This window comes from Cygnus atratus, chromosome 3 (assembly GCF_013377495.2).
Source record: "Cygnus atratus isolate AKBS03 ecotype Queensland, Australia chromosome 3, CAtr_DNAZoo_HiC_assembly, whole genome shotgun sequence".
Lineage (NCBI taxonomy): Eukaryota > Metazoa > Chordata > Aves > Anseriformes > Anatidae > Cygnus > Cygnus atratus.
The window spans coordinates 40633278-40655546 of NC_066364.1; positions in this window are offsets into that span (position 1 = coordinate 40633278).

Genomic DNA, 22269 nt, shown 5'->3' on the forward strand with positions numbered 1-22269 from the left:
CCCTTCCAACCTAAACTATTCTGTGATTCTGTGATCTATGAGTCTTTCTCTAGCTTATTTTGTATTTCTGCCTTACACACTGCCTTACTGTATTTCTGCCTTTCACATGAGTACTCCTTTTAAAAGAAAAATACAGAACACAAGTTTAATTTGCACAGAAGTCTCACCAAACTTTGTAGCTCTGTGACAGAGATCTCAATGTCATGTGAATCTAACCCTCTATCTCACTCCCTTAAAGGCAGTAAGATATTCCCTACAATAACCAGGATATCAGAGAGGAGAATCTTCAGTGAGACAGAACTATATATTTGTAAAACTGATGTGAGCAAGAGAAAAAGGAGAGACAGTGAGTTGCTTCTGACAAGAATAAGTTACTTGACTTCCCTGATTTATCCAAGAAGGTCGGTTGTAAAGTCAAATAATAGCATCTTACATCATTAAGAGGAACAGTTTTGAATGCTAGTTTAACACAGATCATTTCTAAAGTTTTCTTGACAGCTTCTCTGGTTGCGTGGATGTCCTTGGCAAATCAGTGACTGAAGCTAATAAATGCCTGCTAGGTTAGATTTTCATTTCAGTTTCATGTTGTTAAAAGTATTGTTGCTATTGTTATAAACAGTTATAAAGAGTGGAAATGGAGAAAAGGAGGCAAAATAGAAATCTAATTTGTTAGTTTTGATGTGCATGTTAGAAAAAAAAAAAAAAAGCTACTGCTGAGATAAAACAGTATTACAGTATTTTGCTCCCAGCAGATCACAACAAAATGGCTGCATCAAAGGTTTAAAAATTAAAAGGTAGATGATATAATGAACAATATTTTCAGAGTGGAAAAAAAAAGAAAAAAAAAGGAAAAAAAAAAAACAAATTTATCTATGGTCCTCTAATGTTATATTGACACTCTGTTGCTCTTTACATTAAGCTGAGTGAGATAAAAGAAATCACTGTGAGGTTGGCTGCAGTGAATAACCAGATTATTATTTATTTATTTTTAAAGAAAGAAATCAGTCAAATTATGCTTTGTCATTGATACTTTAGTAGTCTGGAAAGTCCTTGCATATGTTCTCCATTTATTCTTTTCATAAGGTCACTAATAATATCAAGGAAGAGTGTTATAGCTCAACCATTAAAGAATAATTTCAGCAAATTTTTAAGTTGACTTTGAAATCATGAAATTGCAAAAAATTAAGACGTTCCTATTCTGGACTTTTTTTTTTTTTTTTTTTTGGTAAGAGACTTGTATCATGTCATCAAACTTGTATTACAAGTTTCAAGAAATAAGGACGTTTTTTTCTTTCTTTGAAATTCATGGTTCACGCAATTACTTCACTACATGGTGTGAAGATGGGAATGAACAAAACTGTTACACTTGTTCTTCCATTATAGCTAAATAAAAATTTTAGCTGTAAAGGTTACATATATATGGACTTACTATATGGGGATCTTACAATGTCTTAATGTTACTTCTAAAGTGGCCATGATTATATAAAATTGCTAAATGTCTCAATGTCTCTTGCTTTTTCTGGTCCTTTTATATGGGTCTTAGTCTAAAAGACAAAGCCCAGGTGGCACATAAAGAACTCGTAAAATAAAGTACACATATTGAAAAGAAAGAAAGAAAGAAAGAAAGAAAGAAAGAAAGAAAAAAGAAGAGAAGAGAAGAGAAGAGAAGAGAAGAGAAGAGAAGAGAAGAGAAAGAGAAGAGAAGAGAAGAGAAGAGAAAAGAAAAGAAAAGAAAAGAAAAGAAAAGAAAAGAAAAGAAAAGAAGAAAAGAAAAGAAAAGAAAAGAAAAGAAAAGAAAAGAAAAGAAAAGAAAAGAAAAGAAAAGAAAAGAAAAGAAAAGAAAAGAGAAAAGAAAGAAAGAAAAAGAAAGAAAGAAAGAAAGAAAGAAAGAAAGAAAGAAAGAAAGAAAAGAAAGAAAGAAAATTGCTCTCTATTTTTATATGTTAGTGCCCTTACCTTACATTTTAACATAAATTATCATCCACTGGTAATATTAAAGATAGTTTTTCAATTAGAAAATATAATACTTAGCTTCATAAATCACTAACAGCAACAACTACTTTAGTCTATGTAGCCTATTATCTTTTTTTGATATTTCAGATTTATTACAATTTAATCAAAGAATATGCTTTCCACAACTGTCAACATTTTGAGACATTGAAGACCTTCAATTTTGTTTGAAGAATGAAATTATAACTCCTTTCAGCACAAATGAAAAGCTCTACAAGAATATCTGAAGAAAACAGAATGGAAGACAGAATTGCCTGTAGGCTTCTAATACTGCTTCACAGAAATAAGATGGCTTCATTTTTTGTAAATATTGAGTATGTGTGATGTTATGCAAACTCAGATGTTGACAAAAAAGTGCAGTGGCAAAAAAATGTGACTAAAAAGAGGAAAAAAAATTTTTACCCTTGCTCAAATGCACAAATGCAGCACAGGGTATGACCTACATAAATTAAATAAATATATATGTTTTTAAATTGCTTCTTATGGTGCAAATTTCAATATGGTGCATTTCAATACAAGTCTAAGCATAAATTCATTTAACTTCATCCATAATTATAATATATTTTTCTAATTTCTCAGGGTTAATGAATTCATATATTTACCTATTTCAAATCATCTGCATTATATATATATATATATATATATATAATTTTAAGCCACTAGAGAGAATTTTGAATTGATAACTTCATATTGGAGTGTTTATTTTATAGACCTACTTTCTTAGCTTCTCCTGATTTGAGAGGCTGAAAATCAGGTACAGTGAAAGGTAGCTCTGGGGACAGGGACAGCTTTACACATTTTTTTCTGTTTACAGTAGTTCAACAGCAAAATATACCTCACAGAATAAAATACGGTGCACCAAATAGCAGGAGTTTCTGAGACAGGTCTGATGGTTTGTCTGATTGGCTTTTTTTTTTTTTTTTTTTTTTTTCCAGCATTCCTATTTATTCTGCTAATGTCTGTCTCAGGTAATTTGCATTTTATTTATAAACTAAACAGTACAATGGCTTTATAAACTTAGTATTCCTCTTCCTATTATATTCTTGTTCTGTTTTAGTTTCAAACATTCTTGCCTTAGCTTCAAGTCTCTTAGCTAAATTGTTACTATATTGATGTTTATTGATGTAATCTTACAATTTAGCAATATTTTATAAGCTTCCAAAACCATAGTCATGTAAAATTATTTTAATAAAAGGTAGATAAGTTCTTTGCAAATAGCATAGCATTGCAATGTAGTAGCACAAAAAGATTAATTTCAAAAATAAGAATAAAAATACTATTTCAACATTTTACAAGAGTTAAATTGTTCATTGCCATATATAAGAAAGACAAGAAAAATTTCAGAAAGTATCAAGAAGTCACTCACTGAAAAGTTAGTTTCTTTGTGAGTTTTCAAACAAATTTGATCATTTATTAAAATCTTAGCTTGAGTCCTAACTGTGGCTTGCCTTGATTTGTATTTGTCTCAGTCATCTGTTTCTTCATACTTACTTTTCTTGCAGTGGTGGCTCTCCAGTAATTACTTCAGCTTCAGTCATTTTACCACAAATCCTGAAGAAGTTTTGTAATAACAGAAAAGACTGCAGAAACATAATCTTTCAAAAAATTCTCTGTATAGATAGCTGTAAGATGAAACATAGTCTCAGATGAAATTTAACGTCTTGGTGTGGGATGTATGTTCAATATCTCCTTGTTGTCTAGGAGTCTTATCATTCCCTTAAGGGTGTAATTTATGTCATGACCTATTTGCTATTGCATTATAAACATAAATTCTTGAAAACCTGAGAAAATTTTGGTAGTCCAGGAAGTTTGAAATCTGAATATTAGTCATATATTCAGCTTTCAGAACAACTGTATGAAAATTTATTGGGCAATTATAATTAGAAATTTATTATGTAAGTATATAGTTGTGACAAAGCAAGGTATAGAATGTATACAGAATTCCCTGCATACCTGGAAGTTTTTGAAGTGTTTCTTTCTTTCTCATATATATAAAATATATATATATATATATATATATAAAGAATGAAGGGGGGTAGGCACTCTCACAAACAGCAATTTTAAAATGTTAAGGCATCCTGTTCTAAAAATGCTAAGCCCAGGAGAAGGCGGATCTTTTTTCCACCACTTTAGCTCCTGATTATGCAGGTCAATAAGACTGATTTGTCATTAACCATGTTTTGAAGAACATGTTTCCCATGGGATCATTTATCAGTATTAGGACACTTCAGCTCAGTGGAAAACCCGTACAGTATTCGGAGTTGTGCCTGGGTTTATATTCTTTTACAAATCAATAATTAGTTTTAAGAGATGAAATCACAGCAGTTGTATAGAATCACCTTAACTTCCCCAAGTAATGTCTGTTAGTAATACCAGCTGCACTGCTGCACCAACCTACAGGCTTGGCTTTGCAGTTACTCCATAAAAATACTTTGGCCTTCTTGGTAGCAATACCATTGATTTATAACCATGTGCATTGGTACATGGTTACTGTGATGGGTAAGGCAGGATATTATCCAGTCTTGGGATTTGTATAACTAATAGCAGTCATGTAACTGTAACAAGAAACAAATATAAAAAAGGAACCTCAAAAGTTCTTATAAATTTGAGTTTAGGGGAAAAGTGACCTTTTTCTACTTGACATCTTATTCCTTTCCCCCCAAAAAAAAGTCTGGGTTGGAGAATGATAACAAAGTTATTTCCTTATCTCCTCAAAAAGGAAAAAAAAAAAAAAGAAAAAAAAAAAAAGGAGGAAAAGGAGGTAAACCCTTACATTATAACAGACATCATACCCTTACATTAAAATGGACATTATTTTGGACTAGAAAACTGGAGGTGAAATAGACTGATTAGGTCAGAGCTTGGCTAAAGTGTTGCAATTCGATGTTGGGAAGACAGACATAATTTTGTAATTGTTAGGTGGAAAGTGCTCAGAAAGAAAAATAATGAGAGGCCACGTCATCTCAGATGCTTTTAGTCTTTTAACATTAAATAAATTCTTTTACAAAGCCATACAAGTTTGCCTGTATCAAGCACAAGTAACACAACAGTTCTGCCTACTTGCCTGAAAGACCAAGGTTTAGGATAGGAAATTCGCATGTAGATTTGTGGTTTAGTTATGTGAATGTCTATCCTGACCTTGGTAAACTGCAGAGATATTAGCTAGTTTCCAAACCCTACTCATTTTCAGAATGTAAACATTAAGTTTCTTTCCCTGTTCTGGCCTCACCACCCTTACCATAATTTTATTGCAAATCTTAAGACACCCATTGCTTTGTATAGCTCTGTAGTTGCAAAGGCACATGGTTACATATTAGTCATATTTTATTTCAGGCCACGAGTTACTCTTTCCTATTTCTATACTATAGCACATATCTATTTTGAAGAAATAACAGAAGTTAAGTACTGAAAGGTTGCTATTTATTTTAAAATATGAATGTAAGCCAATATCACTACTGAAGAGAGCCCTGTCTCATGACTTATTTTTACAGGTAACAGTGGTGGCCCTGCAGTTTATTACTGAATCAGTTTGACGATTTTGTTCTTTTTACATGGAGTTCTCATTCCACTTCACCAGTAATTTACATCCACCTATTTTAATCTGCTACTGGGATGAGCAAACAGCACCTGACTGTTTGTCAGCAAAAATGCTGACTTCCCAAGATGTCTAGACCTTTAAGCACTTAGTAACTCAGTCTGCTACATAAAGAAAAGATATGTGCTGCTTTATTTCATGTGCTGAGTCTATGCAGGTCTTACAGTATGATATAACAGTGATTTCAGCAAAATTAAGCTATGATTGTTCCCAAATAGTTGTACTAGACAAAACTATTATACAGACCACAAAACTAATACACTTGTACCTGACAGGCAGCTTTTGCTTCAGATTGGCAGTACATGTACTGCGTTTATACCTTTTTTTTTTTTTTTTCTATCATCAGAAACATTTGCAGTATACAAAATCCCTAAGTGAAACAACAGGTTGTGAACATTTATTCCCGTCTTGACATTCTGAACACTGAAACAGATCGCAATGGGTTAAATAGATATGCTAGATCTGAATAATGTAACTGATTCCACATTCTAAACAAATTTATACAGATTTATATAAGACTATACAAATATATCCATGCTTCATAAATCAATTTTATCCATTCTTTTTCCAATTTCTAGACCCATTATTAATATTAAATGGTGTTTTCCGTATTCCTTATTTTATAACATTTCCACATCATTTCTTCTCTTTTTTTTTGTCCATCTTTTACATTACTTGCACTTTATAATTTTCTTAGTTTTGTTTTCTAGCTCTATTGCTATCTACCCAATAATCTCAAAAAACAAAAACAAACAAACAAACAAAAACATATTATTTAGGAAAAAGTCAATGAGCATAATCAATATATGAAATTTGAATATTATTGGTTATCTTTGATTGAATACATGAGGCATGTAGTAAGTATATTTTACTCCAGAACTGAGTCAGCATGACTTTTCTGCTTTGGTTCAAATAATTGTGTTTACAAATTTCTATGAATATATTTCATTTAAATGAACTCTTTGAGAGAACATTATGTCAGTAGATCTTGTATGATAATAATCAGAGAAGGGAATACAGAAAGCTATGACTGAAGAAGAAGAGAATTTTGATTACAATTTTGAGCAGCATTTCATGACCTTTTTTTTTTTTTTTTTTTTTTTTGGTCATTTGCTCTTCTCTACTTTCAGTTACCAGGAAGAGACAAGCATACGCCTCAGAATGTTTGATGAGATTATAGGAACTGCCAAATATGACTGTTTGTTAGGAATACAGCAAATTTCCCATTGTCACTTGTCAAATCAACCTTCAAGTATAATTATAAAAATTATTTCCAAATAGTATATGCAATAATCACTTATACAAAGCTCTGTTCCAATCTGTGCAAATAGATTCTAAAATATGTAGCTATTACATCCTGAGGTAATTCTATATTTAGCATAATAATTGTTGTAAGAATCCAAAGTCATTAGAAAGAGTCATTTAAATAACATTAGTACTCAGTTTAAAAGTCATCATAGGTCTTTAGAATCTAAGTTAGACCCAGTCAGCTTTCAAGCCCTTGTATATTATATTCTGATCTGAGTTGTAGGAAGGAAAGTTAGCATGCATACAGCAATAAGAATATCTGGAAATACCAATGAAGCAGAGCAAGTCTTCTGCTTTCCATTGGCACAAAGAAGCTGCTGGAAAGTTTACAGATGCACAAATGAAAGAAACCATGCTCTGTAGAAAATTAAGTTAGACAGCTGGCATTGACCAACTACCCAGTCCCAGTGACTACAGTGCCAGGTTTCTGAGGTAAATGAGAAATGTTTGCAGTGGTATCTTCCTCATTAAATAAATTCTTAATGAATAATTTTCTTTTTGCCATCAGCTGTCACTGAAATGAGCATAAAACTTTGACAAAATTTTCATATCGTTTGTGACTTTGGTCATTTTCAGAGTCATACAGATGGAGGGATGAACACAACTAATTTTATTCTTTATTTTTTAAAGAATATATAATATCAGTCTTAAAGATTTAAAAAATAGTCTCAGTGATTTGACATTATAGTCATTATATCATGAGATTCATTCTCAGAAAAGGAATAAAAATAATAAATAATAAAAATACATCTTATTTCTTTCCTTCTTTTCTGTTCTTTATTAAAAGCAGTTGAAAAGCTAGCCAAAAATATGTAGTCAACATCTCCAACTGGAGAAGTCAATATTTGTTTAGGGCACCACATTTCAAGAGATTTGTGGCCAGCCAGAGGAAATCCAGAGAAGAGAAACAAATAAGATAAACAGTCTAAAAATCATGATTACAAAGACAGACAGGAAGAACTGTGACTGTTTGGTCTGAAGAAAATTATACAGAAGGAGTATGCAACAACAGTCTTCAAGTGTGCAAATGTTACCGTAAAGAAGAAAAAGAATGGAAAAGTCTGTTCTCCACATCTCAGTTGGGAATAAGACTAGAAATAATGGAATTGACTTGCAACTAAAGTGATTTAGCTTAGATATTAAATATATATATATATATATGAAATAATACCCCCAAACTGATAAGCTCTAGAGAGGATTGCCCGTGAAGGTTCTGGTTTACTCACTAGTAGAAGTTTCTACAAAAAGCTTTGGCTAACAGCAGTAAGGAATAGCAAATATAGAGGTAGAAGACATCTCTGGCAGAGGACAATTTACTCCAGAGAGCCTAAGAGGACTAGTAGAAGTCTTTAGGGTCATCTGTTCAAGAAATAGCCTCTTTCTGTCCCTCTCAGTATCCATTGCTCACTTGGCTTTAGGTACAGAGTGATTTAAAAAATAACAATAAAAACAACAACAACAACAACAACAACAACAACAAATTTTTGCTTGCATTAGCAAATTAAGACCAATGGGATGCAAATTTTCACTATAATTTAAATGCAAGTGGTGTTGAGGAAAACTTGCATGTCCTTTTTGTATAGGACTAAGACGGATACTGAGTGAACAGACAGAACCAGAGCATCTGGCTGAGGGTGGAACCCATCAGTTTCATCAGTCTCCTTATAATAGTTGCCCTGGTGATTCCTGTCCCGTGTTTCATGCTGGTAGGATGCTGTGGTCTGCCTCATCTGTGATGAGAACTAAGATACAGTGACGGACACTTTCCAGTCACCAACCCTTCCATGCCACATTCAAGGTGGGTTTCTTTAAAACTGATATCAGTGACAGGCCTGTTTAATAATGATTTTTAGTTTGTGTTACATTAACAGGATAATCCCTCATGGACCAGAATCGTATTATGCCAGACATTGTAGAAACTAATGTACAAAGATGAGTTTTTTCTTCTTTCCTTCTTTTTAATCTGGTTCACTGATTTATTCATTTTTTTAATTTATTTGTTTATTTATTATGATAAGGAGACAAAATCCACCACAACTAGAGTGAGATAGATAAAAATAGTGTAAAGGAAGTTGCAGGTAGTTGAAAACCCATTTTCATTACTATTTCAATGGATCTGAATATGTATAGAGATAGAATTATACTTTATATTCTGCAATAGATAGTTCCCAGGATTCAATGGGAAACTGCGCTGTTTACAGAAATTTCAAAGATCTATGCTTGGATGTCTAATCATAGGGAGTGAAGACTGCCTGGGTAGTTTTTAGGTCTCATATAACTTCACAAGTCTAAACCTTTCTTGTGGCAGCCCACACTAATCAATTTTTCTTTCACATCCATTGGACAGAAATGATCACTTACGCAGGACAATTCATCCTGTCTTAACCAAACTGCCTAAAATATCTAGAACAGATTAGGTCACTTTGCTTGCAGAGGTGACTGCCTCTCTTGTGTACAGGGGGGTGCATGTGCACCATGTGCACAGGACTGGTAGGAGGGTTTTTGCCCCAAACAACTACCAGCAGCCAGATCAAACAGTGATCAGGGAATTAGCAGGAGAAAATGAAATTGTATCAAACAGAATAACAGAAATGGAGATTAGGACAGAGCTAGCCTTAAAAGCAGCATGAGGGCAGGATGGAGGTTTTCCAGGTGGAGAGACTTGGGAGGGGACCAGCACCCACCCAAGCCAGGCTGCACGGACTCAAGGGCACTGGGATCAGCAACCCCTCCCCTCCAGGGGTGCCAGCAGAACTGTGGGGGGGCACAACCTGGGAGGTGGGGGAGTACAGGATGGTGACTCTGGGGGTCAGTTACAGGGGCTGGGAAATGTGTAGCTGCTCATTAACTCTCTATAAGTGCCTGGTATCATGATTTATCTGTTATATTACCAGTATTGATCCTGAATGCATAGTTCACTGCGGGTTAATTACACGTCGTTTATAAATTAATAAACTGCTCTGATCTTGATTTTGGCCTGAACCATGTGAACAGACTAGCTTTTTCGCAGTGACTGTCTTTCCTGGGGATGCATGCATAGCAGTCAGTTACAATTAACACTGGATCACAGTTCAAATAATGAAGGCAAACACTGTTGACACTTAGCCGTGATGGTGAGAACTTTTAAATCATTTTAGTTTTATATTGAAAATGCAGTATCTAGAACCTCTGCAAAGTAGTCTGAGGGATTTGGAATTACTGAGGGATTTTACTTCCACATTTTTTTTAATCCACATTCACAAGACTATTAGGCAATATTTTTTAAGTCATGTATACCATTACTCCTCAACATTGATATCAAGACATAATTTTAATAGAAGTTTGTCTTATCCACTGGATATGGACGCATTTCTGATGTTATTTCATTTCCAGTTTTTAGGCTTCTGAGCAGGTGACTTTTATTTGGTCTTGTTATTCATATCATTCATCCAAACTTAAAAATCTAAAATAAATAAATAAATTAAATAAATAAATAAACCGTAACTTGTGTTTTTTTTTCTTTCTGGAATGAAAACCAGACATGTTCAAAGATTTGACTAGTAGTTAAAGAAGAAACATACTTTACCACACTCCAAAAGAGAAAAATACAATGCTTAATTTGTTACAATCATAATTACATTCATTCAAACAAAAAAGAAAACAAAAGCAGAACAATTGTTGTTTTGCCAAAAACTGTCTTCCACAGAACTGTAAGTAAATGATTAAAGGCAGAATTAAGTCTCTAAGATGTTTCAATTTCTAGCTGTAGTAATATCAAACATTTATATACATAGTTTACTTATATGTGTATAGTGTACTTGTATATGCACATATACACATATTTATATAAATATACATGCACAGACACCCTGGAAATGAAGGTGGAGGTGTTAATTCCAGAGGAAATGTGTGTTGCAAAATAAAGTGTATTTTCCCTAGTGTTTGTGGAAACAAAAATGGAAAATTGTTGTGTGTGCAACACTCCTTTTGACTTATATTTTTCCTAGCCCAGCTGCAGGTGTTGGTAAAGGAGTGCTGTAGATCATGTGAAGTGAGCCTTTAGGAAAACCATAATGAAGTCATATTCTAGAGACCTGCTGTACACTAATGCATTCTTTGTTCAGTTGGATGTTGTAATGTATCTAGATAATTAGACTATGCAGCACTGCTGTTAAAAAATAATAATAATAATAATAAAAACAACAACAACACCAATTCCCACCCCAAGTTAAACAAGATTTCAGGTACCGCCAGGTTTGCTCATTTTACCCTCATGAATCAGGATTCTGAATTATGAGAGTCACTTAAGGATCATGCACTTTGATAACATAATGAGGCTTGAGATTTTTTATTTTGTCTCCTAGCTCTCAAATGAGTCAACTTTTATGTACCTAACATTGCCATATGATTACTTAACATTAAGTTACAAATTTACATTATCCCTGCCAGTGCAATTCTGGAACGTTCTTTCAGGCTTTTTCCTCCAAAATGTAACTTAAAAATCAAATTAAGGTGAAAACCAAAATTCTTGAAACAAATTTGGAACTGGACTAAAAGAGGACACCTGTTTTTTATGATGAAGTATGTGAGTCATACTTTTTATTTTCCAGAAACACAGAAACACACCTCAGAAAAAATGAAAACTGTCTGTTTCTGTGATCCTAAGCACAGGATAACATATCCTACTCTATGATCAGGATTTGTTAACTTAAAATCAAGCTAATGAGGCCATTCAATTTATTGATCAACTTGAACTCTATAATCTTTTTACAGATGCTCACTATATATAAATTATGTTTGTGAGTACATTTATATAGAATACATACCATAGGATGGTTGCTGAATATGTTCCGTATATGTGATGTCATGTGCATACACATATGTTCATATAAAGTACATATATACACGCCCTCAGGCAACTGGGTATAAATTACAACCTCTTGATGGGTTACTAATCTATAATCTCATCTAACAGGGACATGTTATAACATACCTAGCATGTTTAGGACTTTTTCTGAGACCTAATATTTTGGCCATTATATAGAATAACAATATGACCTAACACAATTCCTCTGTTACTAAGAGAGCATTTAGAAATAGACTTTCTCAATGAGACTGTGGCAAAACATTTGTACTGCCTTACAGAAGGTTCAGCTATTGTTGTCAGCACTGCATGCTTAATATATGTTCTCTGAAACAGCCTTTCTTACACTGCATGTCTATTACAACTCAGGTTTGACTTTCAGTACTCCTGATAGTTTACTTTCAAAGTTTCTCATGATCATGAAAAGACAAATTTATAGCACTTATTTATCAATAGATCCTATGAGTATATTGTAATTGTTTTTGCTGTTATTAATAAAATGTGCATTATAATTCACTCAGAGAGATAGACACTGTACAAATACTGAGAAAAACGACTGCACCTGCTTTGTGAGAGCTTGTTACATATATGTGTGGTAGTGCATGTAACAACAGTGCCCTTCACACTTCTGCAGTTAAAACATAACTTCTGAGAGTTCAGCTGGTGTAGTATTATTGTAGCCATGACAGGTTACAATATCTATAAATTAACGCAATAATTTTTCTAGGCCAAATGACATAAGCAGGAAAGAAGACAAGGTTTTGGATACATTCTTTTTTTTTTTTTCTTTTTTTTTTCTTTTTTTTTTTTTTTTTTCACAAAACACCTTTTCACCTTGTAGTAAGAGGGAGAGATTGAAAAACATGTCCAATATAGGTGATATCTATCCAAGTCTTTGTCTAAGTACCAACTCCAGAATCTCTTGTAAAATCTAGGAGTGCAAAAAGCTTTGAAATAAATATTGATGTTACTGTAGTGGTGTATTAAACCCTCTTAGTCTTTCAGTCAGCCTTTACTAAAATAATTTATTTCCTCAAAGTTTCTCTTAGGGGGTAGATATCAAAATATCTTGGCTATTGAATGACTCAGAAATATTTAATAGAACATATTAGTCTACTGGGTCAGACAATACAGAAATAATATACACATGATATATAAAAATATATAAAAGAAGATCCACAACATCTTTGACAGTGAGTTCTATAGATAATAATGTTATTCTAATCAATGCTTCCTTTTGTATGATCTGGACACATGAAATGCTAACTTTCATGAACACCCAGCTACAAGGGATATTCAAACAGATTTAAATCAAAATTTTCATGACTACTCTAATAACCATAATCTAAAAATACATTTAAATTAATATCATAAACCTGAAGAAATAATTTGAATAGTAAGGAAAAAAAAAAAAAAAAGATTTTTTGCTTATTTCCAATAACTGATCACTTTACTCAAGATAGGGTTTTATTTATTTATTTATTTATTTATTTTATTTTTATTTTCCTACAAAATTGGGTCCTACAATGTTTCTTTGTCTGAATGCCTTGCTTCAGCGGCAGGCTTCCCTAGCTATGAAATACTTTAGAAAACTCAGACTAAACTTTGCATTAAAGGTGACCTTATCAACATATTCCTGCTTCCACTTATTTAGTTATAATCAAAACCTGTTCTGACACATGAAAGATGTTCTCATTATGCAAAAAATATCTGGACTGGCATAATAATTTGAAAGACATCCAACAGCTTTACTTCATAGCCAGCACTGGAAAACATCCTCACACTACCTTGCTGCTTACTTCTGTGTATTCTGAGGTTCAGAGTGAATACTCACAATGGACTTTTTTTCCTTCTGTTTTTATCAGACAATTCCTACATCATCCTGTTGATAAATATGTAGCAGATCAGTCAACAGAGAGTTGCTATACATATTTTCTATTCTAAAAAACAAAAACAAAAACAACAAAAAACAAGCAAACCCACAAAAGTAAAAACGCAGAGACTTACAGTTTTTGAGAATATAAAGGATTTTTTTTTTTTTTTAATTCAGACTTTTCGTTTCATAGCTCAAGTTGACTTTTAGATTCTGAAGGCCTATAGTCATATTCCATAGGCTGACTGAGGTTTTCTGAACAAGATCATACTGTGTTTCAAATAAGAAACACTTCAGCTCTTGTTTTCCAATTTAGAGGTGTCCAGCCATTTTCAAGGACATGATTGTACTACATTATTCTCACCTTTCTAAATAAGCATTATTTTCCAGAAGGCATGTGAATAAACATGCATTGTTTTTAGTTATGTTTCAGTTCTCTAAACGCTACAAAAATGACTGTGGGTTAAATGTCCAAAGACGTTTGGATGTCTAATTCCTATTGAGTTGAGTATCCCAGTGTAAGTGTATATTGCCAGTGTAAGAAGTTCAGTAATGTTACACTGTGTCCAGTCAGATTAAAATTATATTGGATGATTTCAAGGGCAAGGATTTAAGGGGTTTTAACTTGTTTTCTGTCTTGGGATAAAACATTTTTCAAAGTTTGTTTTCATCAAGCAAATTTTCACCTGAAATTTATTTCTTGTTTCACTGTATCTAAGTAATAGCGTTTCATATTTTAACATATAATTCAGTATAAAGGAAAGAAAGTAAGTCTCCTTGGATTCAGAATGACAGTAAATCATAGAATCATAAAATCATAGAATGGCTCAGGTTGGTAAAAAAGATTATCTAATTCCAACCACCCTTCCATTGTCAGGGATGCCACCCACTAGACCAGGTTGGTCAAGACCCCATTCAGCCTGTCCTTGAACAACTCCAGGGATGTGGGCACCCACAGCTTCTCTTGGCAACCTGTTCTTGTGCCTCACTACCCTTACAGTGAAGAATTTCCTCCTAATGTCTAATCTAAATCTATCCTATTTTAGTTTAAGACCTTCCCCCCTGTTCTGTTATTGTTTACTCAAGTAAAGAGTCCTTCTCCATCCTTTTTATAAGACCCCTTTAACAACTGAAAGGCTGGAATGAGGTCTTCCCAGAGCATTCTCGTCTCCAGGCCTTTCTTCACAGGAGAGGTGCTCCTTCTGATAGTCTTTGTAGCCCTCTTCTGGACTTGCTCTAACAGGTCTACATCTTTCTTGTGCTGGGGACCCCAGACCTGGATGCAGACCTCCAGGTGAGGCCTCACAAAGGCAAAGCAGACGGTCACAATCACCTCCCTCCACCTGCTGACAACCCCTCTGTTGATGCAGCTCAGGATGCAGTTGGCCTTCTGGGCTGCAAGCATGCACTATTGGCTCATGTCAAGCCTTTCATCCACCAGAACCCCCAAGTCCTTCTCTGCAGGGCTGCTCTCAATGAGTTCTTCCAGTCTGTACTCCTGTCTGGGATTGCCATTATCAGGTGCAACACCTTGCACTTGGACTTGTTGAATCTCATGCGGCTTGCATGGGCCCATTTCTTCAGCCTGACCAAGTCTCTTTAGATGGCATCCTCTTCTTCTTTGGTATCAACCACACCACTCAGCTTGGTGTCATCTGCAAACTTACTGAGGGTGCACTCGATCTCACTGTCTGTGTCACTGATCAAGATGTCAAAGTTTACTGGTCCCAGGACATATCCCTGAGGGATGCTGTTTGTCACTGGCCTCCGCCTGGATATAGAGCCATCGACCACTATACTCTGGGTACAGCCATTGAGCCAATTCCTTCAATTCCTTATCCATGGTATGGTCCACCCATCAAATTCATATCGTTCCAATTTAGAGATTAGGATGCCATGTGGGATCACGTCAAAGGCCTTGCAGAAGTCCAAGTAGATGACATCCGTCGGTCTTCCCTTGTCAACTGATGCAGTTACTCCATCATAGAGGGCCACCAGATTGGTCAGGCACGATTTACCCTTGGTGAAGCCATGCTGGCTGTCCCAGATCACCTCCTTGTCCTGCATGTGCCTTAACATTGCCTCCAGGAGGATTTGTTCCATGATCTTCCCTGGCACAGAGGTGAAGTTAACCGTTGTGTAGTTCCCTGGGTCTTCCTTTCTACCCTTTTTAAAACTAGACGCATTGCAGCATGCTGAGATCCTCTCGCAACATGGCAACTTGCTCAGAGAGTGTGTCTATCTGGTCACACTTGCACTGACAACACCCATCTCTGTCTTCAAGCTCTAGGGGGACCTCCAGATATTAGAGCTCCCTGCAACAGATGGTCTGGGTGACTCTTTCAGTCTTTGGGAGGTCTGTCTGGGTAGAGGCATCTACCAGAGTCTGTCTGGGTTTTGGTCTCAGCCCAGCAGGTGCAGTGAGTGGACACCATTTTTGCCCCACTGGAAGCCTCTTCGTGGTGCTCCGAGAATAGAGGGTAGAGATCGGTTCACCTCCCTCCCTCCCTGCATGCACTGCCATACAAACTGATATGCCATGCCATGTTTGACTGCTCTGTTCACCCCACTCTTTGTTACTCATACTCCCAGGGGCTGCCTTTGTACAAGCAAGGAGGGGCACTCCTGGCTCTGCCCAAGCCTTGTCAGCCACCCTCATGAGGGTTGTTGGGTCCTGGCAGCTCCTTCGTCTGCCACAAGTGGCCTCCAGAATGTGTCTACCCTGGAGCCTATGGTAAGAGATGGTGGCAAGAATTTTTACACTTGTAAAACACTTACCTGGAGACTTTAGAGGCTTGTCCTGTAAAACCAGGTAGTAATAAGGAAGACGAGTAATAACATACCTCTGTGTGATATTTGTATGATGGTGAAGAGCTTTAAGAGCTTTTTAAAGCATGACACATAACATTAGTAGAAACAGCTGTTTCTTTTGCTTTCCATTCATCATGTTTTGGACCTCTTAACTAAGTTTTTCTTAAGTGATTTCCTTTTTCAGTGAGGTGAGAAGACAAAGCCTCACAGAAATTATGATTAGAAAGAACAAAGAATATCTTCTCTGCTTTCACAAGGTATGATGGTCTTATAATTTGTGAAATGATACTAAAATTATCAGACTTTCTTGAATGCCAGAATAATTAATTTAAAAGATGCTATGAAGTGCAATATATGTTAATAAGAAAAAATAATAATAAAGCAGTATATTAGTTTTCAGAACATCAGAAATTTTAACATCTCACATATTATATTACATACAGCTATTCAAAAGTATATCAGAAATGCAGTATCTGTATTACAATTTCTGAATTTAAAGATGCACAGCTTTCTTCTGATTTAGCTTTAAAATGGCTGTTTCCATTGTTGTATTTTTTGGTTTCTGTATTTTAACCTGCACTTATTCCTGATAGTAATCAGAAATTTAAGGATTTTTGACAACATTATAGCTGATCTTACACTCCCTGTTCCTTTATGTAAAATTGTTCTAGACTGGAGGTTCCAAGGACTAGAGAATGATTTCACAATGATCCTGTAATATCCTGTACAAATGTGTTTACATTACATTATATGTTCTCTATAAAACAAACATAGAATTCACACACACACACATGCACACACCAAATCATTCACACCTAAATCAGCTAATGCTTTGGGGGAAGACTAGTATTATAAGATCAGGATAATGAGCTAAAATAAGACCTAAATACGATAAACATAGAAATAAAACTAGGCTTTTCATCTATTTTTAGAAAATTATCAGTCATGTTTTCAAATATACTAAGAAATTTTAAATATAGTTCTAGGTATACATAACTGCAATTGCAATTTATGACTGAAAAAGTTTAAGGATTCTTCAGCATGACAATTATATTGAAAGTGTTTTATCCAGCAATAGAAGGTTTTCTGGAGTGATGAAAAATATTTGTATTTATGAGACATATGGCTCCATGCTGTGAGTCTCAAGGAATCATTTACCATAATCTCAGAGAAGGGTATTTTTATGGTAATAGAGCAGAGAGGAAGGGGAAGGGGAAGGGGAAGGGGAAGGGGAAAAAGAAAACATTTTTGAGCCTTACAAGAAATAAATATATGGGCTGTTCCTTATACCACAACAACTAGAAGCACAGAGGCTAGGATAATATGTAGATCAGACCTTTTTATTGAGACATTTGATATGACAAATGTTTTTGCAGAGTTTACAGTTGTAGGATAAATAGTTGAATATACAAAAGAATGGAAGAAATTAAATCTGTAACTTCAGAAATGTGGATAATATCCAGAGGGTTTCTTCTGTTTGTAGCCTAAAAATCTGAAGCTACAAAATTACTGTATATACAGTAGCTGTTCCTCTTTGCTAACAAGAGTTATTCATATTTATGGACTGAGATTTAACTGTGTCAGTGGAAGTAAGCTGGAGACAAAACATTATTTAAATACTTTTTTTTTTCTTTTAGCAAGTGCAATTTGAAATTTTCTTTCAATATGCTATATAATGATTTTTAGTTAAAAATGAAATAGAAATAAAGCCAGGAACTAAACAGTTAAGATGGTTTCAAGATATTGACTAATTTATTGTCTACAGCAATCCCAATTTTATGTGAAGTTTTAATTTTACTGTATTGAATATTTTCTATGAAAATTTTAATATTTCCACAAACCTTTTCAGACACACAATAAATAAATAAATAAATAAAAATTAGAGAGGCATAAAAAAGAGGTTTCTGTTAGCAGCTAAAATTTCGTTAGAAGATTGAAATATAATTACCATGGTCAAAAGTGCCATGCACTAAATTATTTTCAGAGTGGCCATGTGTTGAATTAAGGAACCCAATTTCACATACTGTCATTGAAATGCGCTTACTAATCAGCAGTGTGTTTGTCATTTGAAGCATTAAGTTGCACTGGAAGTGCTAAAGAGTGCCCAATAAAATTACAGGTATGTACAACATAAGGCAAGAATCGTCTGGCAAGGACTGTGTTTGGACTTCATAGGACTTCCCAGAGCCAAATATATCTTGTTATAACTAATGTTTTATTTGAATAGCCATAAATATTTGTGAAAAGTTTATAACATCTTTGCATATCTTTTATATATTTTTATCAATAACTACTGTCTTTGAATACAATGTCACTAATAACTTATAATTATTATAATTTACAGAAATTCCAGGAATTTGTGATACAAAATAGAATCACAGACCTAACAAGACACAAATATCTATAGCTGTGAGGCTGGACTGAACTGTTTGTTTAACACAAAGAAATAGTTTATGGTCAATTAAGACAGAAGGGAAACACAAACACATACAAAAATTGGTCCGGCTCATTTTTGATGTTTAGAAACATTCCACTCATCAGCCCTATCAGCCCCCATTGATTTTTCATTTTGGATGAAATCTATGTTCTTAAGGTATTCATTTATAATAAGGCCTCAAAGAGCCCGTATGAAAGGAAAAATAAAATAAATAAATAAATAAATAAAGATTATATTTGTTCAAACATTATTCAGTACTACATTATTTCAATGAGAAATATAGTCAGAAATTAATAAATAAATTATATAAATAAATAAATTAAACAAATTTATTTATTTGGTTAGAGACATTGAAGCACTAAAAATGAAAATTAAAGAAAAAAAAAGGCAAACAAACAAAAAAACACATACCTTTTCATTGATGATAAAGCTTATCTTGACAAGAGTTTTAAACTTCAAATTGCATGACATAATCTTCTTTCCCTCCTCTGTTGAATTTGGGTCATACAATTGAACATGGATCCTTGTCTTCTCCAAAAACCTAACCACTAGGCTATGCTGTTGCTCTGCAAATACACAATTGTATATTAATTAAATGCAAAACAAGGAGATTAGCAATGACCTAGTAATTAAAGCTCTCAGCTATGATTCAGATGATCCAAGGCTCAATGTGCTGTTCCTATGATCATTTAATATGTTACTACATCATGTTGAGCAATTCCAACAGAATAAACTATTGCTATGAGAAAATACCCAATAGTCTGATCATCAGAGCAAATAGCCTTAGATACAAAGCACGACATGTCCTTTTCATGGACATCCACTGAACATAGTCTAAAACACATCTTGATGTTGTTTAGCTGGAGTCAAGTCCTGTCTGAGATGAGGTAAAAAAAAATAAAAAAAAAATCAAATAAAATTTTTTAGTCATAACCTAGAAATATTTTTAAAGATAGTCTTTAGCATAATTCATAGCTTGATATTAAAAGGTTCAGAACATTCTGGGCCAGTTCAGCTAACTACTTAAAATAAGTACAATTTTGAAGTAGATTTCCCATATATTTCAACAAAAAAAGTACTGAATTTTCTGACTTTCACCTATTATAAAATAAATTATATATAATCAGCACATTGGAAGGACTATGTCATTGGTCTTGAAATCATTGAAACAAAAAAAAATCATTTTTTAGTTACACTGTGTGTTTCCTTTGGAGTCAAATTGCTTCCATCTAAGCCTTAGACTGCCAATTTAAGAACAGAATTTTGAGAAAAGGCTAAAAATTAAGTCACATTTTAAGCAAAGTTTGGGAAGACTTTATTTATTTATTTATTTGTGTATTTAATTGAAGTCTTCCATGCATTATAAAACTAATTCTTCTGGACAATTGCACTTCAAACATGTGACTATTCTCAACATTATAATATGAGAGTTCCAGCATTTTTCCACTTCATAGATCTGGGCCAAGTAACTCGGTTGTTTTAAGGAAGGAATTCCCATACCTAACTATAACTATAGTAAGAGATCTAATCCATTAACCGCATAATAAGACATATAACCTTAGACTCAAATTTACATCATTAAATGCTGTGCTGAATAAAGGCACTGTATAACTTGATATCTGCATGTAGATTTAAACTTTTTAAATTTTTTTTTTTATTATTTTTTTTTCATGGAGATGTATGCTGTTTTTTTTGTTGTTGTTGTTGTTGTTTGTTTCTGAAAGGTATCACTGATCAGTGATCAACCATCAGAAGACTTATTTTTTTAGGGACTCACAACTGTGGTAAGACCAGTAGTTTTTGAGTCAACTTCTTAACTGAAAACAAACAAACAAATAAAACAACCCACAAATAATACCCCACAAACAAACAAACAAACAAACAAAAGAAACAACCAAAGAGCAACAATAACTCTTTAATGAATGAGATAACTGTAGACAATACATCTCATGTTTAAGGCAGGTGATTTGTTTGATTTCTCTAGGGATATAAATGCAGGGAATTCTTCATCTTGCTAGGCATGTTTAAAAGGAAAAATGTCAGATGATAAAGCCAGCAAACAGTTAAAGAAGTAGCTTTGACCTAGTCAGGAGCCAAAAGATCGTAGAATCATAGAATATCCCGAGTTGGAAGGGACCCATAAGGATCATCTAGTCCAACTCCTGGCACCACACAGGTCTGCCCAAAAGTTTAGACCATGTGACTAGGTGCACAGTCCAATCTCTTCTTAAATTCAGACAGGCTTGGTGCAGTGACTACTTCCCTGGGGAGCCTGTTCCAGTGTGCAACCACCCTCTCAGTGAAGAACCTCTTCCTGACGTCTAACCTAAACTTCCCCTGCCTCAGCTTAACACCGTTCCCGCAGGTCCTGTCACTGGTGATAACGGAGAATAGGTCACCTGCCTCTCCACTCCCCCTCGTGAGGAAGTTGTAGACTGCGATGAGGTCCCCCCTCAGCCTCCTCTTCTCCAGGCTGAACAGGCCAAGTGACCTCAGCCGCTCCTCATATATCTTCCCCTCTAGGCCCTTCACCATCTTCGTCACCCTCCTCTGGACACTCTCCAACAGTTTCATGTCCTTTTTGTATTGTGGTGCCCAGAACCGCACACAGTACTTGAGGTGAGGCCGCACCAGCGCAGAGTAGAGTGGGACAATCACTTCCCTCGACCGACTAGCAATGCCATGCTTGATGCACCCCAGGATATGGCTGGCCCTCCTGGTTGCCAGGGCACACTGCTGGCTCATATTCAACTTGCTGTCAACCCCAGCCCCCAGATCCCTCTCTGTGGGGCTGCTCTCCAGAATCTTGTCGCCCAGTCTGTACGTATAGCCAGGGTAGCCCCGTCCCAGGTGCAGGACCTGGCACTTGCTTTTGTTAAACTTCATGTGGTTGGTGATTGCCCAGCTCTCCAATCTGTCCCGATCTCTCTGCAAGGCCTTTCCACCCTCATCTGAGTCCACAACTCCTCCAAGTTTGGTGTCGTCGGCAAATTTGCTCAAAACACCTTCTAGTTGTACATCCCAATCATTTATAAAAACATTGAAGAGGACTGGCAGATATTGCTGATTTCAGAGATATTGCTTAGTTCAGAACAGAACCCTGGGAAAATGCCTGCTTTTATTTCTTCATATGGTGTTGAGACAAACTTTCCATAGCAAAGAGATACCTACCTCATAAAATTACTAGTAACCTAATAGATTCAGTGCTCACATAGTCCATCCCAGCCAGACCCAGTCTACCAACTTCTACTAATTACCTAGCAGGTAATTACATATTATAATACACGTAACATCCTGTTTTTAGTAACATGCAACTTTGTTAAAAGCTTAACTGCTTGCACTGAACAAGGAATGGGCCCACAGATGGGAGAAGCAGTGAGGGTATAAATCAG